The following is a 2631-nucleotide window of genomic DNA, read 5'->3' on the forward strand; positions in this document are numbered from 1 at the left end:
GACCAGCAGGTAGAATCTAACAGGGGGTTTTATTATCATTAAGAGACCAGCAGGTAGAATCTAACAGAGGTTTATTATCATTAGAGACCAGCGGGTAGAATCTAACAGAGGTTTATTATCATTAGAGACCAGCGGGTAGAATCTAACAGAGGTTTATTATCATTAGAGACCAGCGGGTAGAATCTTAGACGCTTTACAGGAGAAGTGCACGTTATGACTTGTTGAAGCCCAATTTTACCTCAGTCGTCTCTCAATTAGCAGCTACAGTACGTGAGCTTAGAGAAGACTGACGTTTTACTCTTCTGACAGAATCGCCTGAAACATTAAGCCACTCTTGTTATATATAAATGTGTTTGAAACAAAATGCACTAACTTCTATATTTTAGATATTTGCTGCATATAATGATCTCATAATTCTTCTTCTTCAGCATATTATTCATAGTGATATTAGTGAGTAAATGTGTAGTGATTATTCCGACGTACCTGTGCATGGTCTCCATCCTCCAGCTGCCTGCCCCCCAGCCGTCCCAGAGCAGAGGAGAGACATACAGACCAACAGCAGCAGTACAGACATCAGGGCTCCTTCTCTCTCTCTCTCCCCATTCACAGGGGGCCTGGATGATCCCGATCCAAACTGACCCTCATGTCCCCCCCCAGGTCCTTTAGTCCAGGACTTCCTTAGGGCAGCTTCCTATCACCCCCAGGTCCCTTAGTCCAGTCTTCTTTAGGGCAGCTTCCTATCACCCCCAGGTCCAAGTCTTCCTTAGGGCAGCTTCCTATCACCCCCAGGTCCAAGTCTTCCTTAGGGCAGCTTCCTATCACCCCCAGGTCCAAGTCTTCCTTAGGGCAGCTTCCTATCACCCCCAGGTCCAAGTCTTCCTTAGGGCAGCTTCCTATCACCCCCAGGTCCAAGTCTTCCTTAGGGCAGCTTCCTATCACCCCCAGGTCCAAGTCTTCCTTAGGGCAGCTTCCTATCACCCCCAGGTCCAAGTCTTCCTTAGGGCAGCTTCCTATCACCCCCAGGTCCAAGTCTTCCTTAGGGTAGCTTCCTATCACCCCCAGGTCCCTTAGTCCAGGACTTCCTTAGAGCAGCTTCCTATCACCCCCAGGTTCAAGTCTTCCTTAGGGCAGCTTCCTATCACCCCCAGGTCCAAGTCTTCCTTAGGGCAGCTTCCTATCACCCCCAGGTCCAAGTCTTCCTTAGGGCAGCTTCCTATCACCCCCAGGTCACAGGTCCAAGGAAGTCTTCCTGGCTTACAGCAGCTTCCTCAGCCTCCTTGTCCTCAACAGTAGCAGCAGTCCACCCCAGCAGTACCAGAGAAGAAACCAAACTCCACGGAAGAAAGAAAGACCATATCCCCTCTGACAGGCGGTGTCCTGTTATAGAAGGTCACAGAGGTGGAAGCAGCGCCCTCCCAAACAGCACGCTCCTTCAGTTGTAGTACCAATGGTCCGGTCCGGTCCATTCAGGTCCTCACATATACAGTACCAAGTTGATCCAGTTGAAATAGATTTTTATCTCATAAAAAAAAAAAAACACAATCTAACAAAATGTCAATCCAAAATGAGAAAACTCTTTTTCCAGGAAATAATAGCCATCCCTGAGCCTACTGGGTAAAATATTCCAAGCATTTTAAATGTCTATAGTTAGTCAATAATGATGGGGAAAAGGTGTCACAAAACAGTCCTCTCCTCTCTGTTCTATCCTCTCTGTTCTATCCTCTGTGCCCCGTCAGAGTGTATGACAGAGACAGACTTCACCTGGGAGTGCTGTGGAGAGGAGAGAGGTGTCCCTCTACAGACATTTAAATGAGAATACAGTCAGCTGCTGGGAGGAGGGGTTGCAGCTGGAGAGAGAGAGACAGAGAGACAGAGAGAGAGAGAGAGAGAGAGACACAGAGAGAGAGACAGAGAGAGAGAGAGAGAGAGACAGAGAGAGAGAGACACAGAGAGAGAGACACAGAGAGAGAGAGACACAGAGAGAGAGAGAGAGAGAGAGAGAGAGAGAGAGTTAGGGAGGTTGAGTTTCAGAGGGAACCATCTCTCTCTCTCTCAGGTGTGCAGCTAAGTCGGGAGGAGAGGAATTCCCCAGCAGAGAAGGGGCTGTGAGGTGGCTGGAGGTGGCTGAGGGAGCTGTGAGGTGGCTGGAGGGGGCTGAGGGAGCTGTGAGGTGGCTGGAGGGGGCTGAGGCGCTGTGAGGTGGCTGGAGGGGGCTGAGGGAGCTGTGAGGTGGCTGGAGGGGGCTGTGAGGTGGCTGGAGGGGCTGTGAGGGGGCTGGAAGAGGCTGTAAGGGGCTGGAGGAGGCTGTGAGGGGGCTGTGGGGGGCTGGAAGGGGCTGTGAGGGGGCTGTGAGGGGGATGGAGGGGGCTGGAGGAATGGGTTGAGTGGGGTTGTACTGTTTGTGAGTCCTCTCTAGGGGTCTGTCCTCACTGTGAACCCTCCACTCATCTGAAGGGACATATTTTTTAAACACACACACCACCTTGGGCACACACGCCAAAACACACACACGCATACACACACACATACGCCTACACACACACACACACACACACACACACCACCTCAGGCTCAACCCACTCTAACTCACCGTAGTCTAAAGTGTTTCATAACTCATGTTGAAATACATTT

The sequence above is a fragment of the Oncorhynchus nerka genome, linkage group LG1 (genome assembly GCF_034236695.1).
Source record: "Oncorhynchus nerka isolate Pitt River linkage group LG1, Oner_Uvic_2.0, whole genome shotgun sequence".
In the NCBI taxonomy this organism is placed as follows: Eukaryota; Metazoa; Chordata; class Actinopteri; order Salmoniformes; family Salmonidae; genus Oncorhynchus; species Oncorhynchus nerka.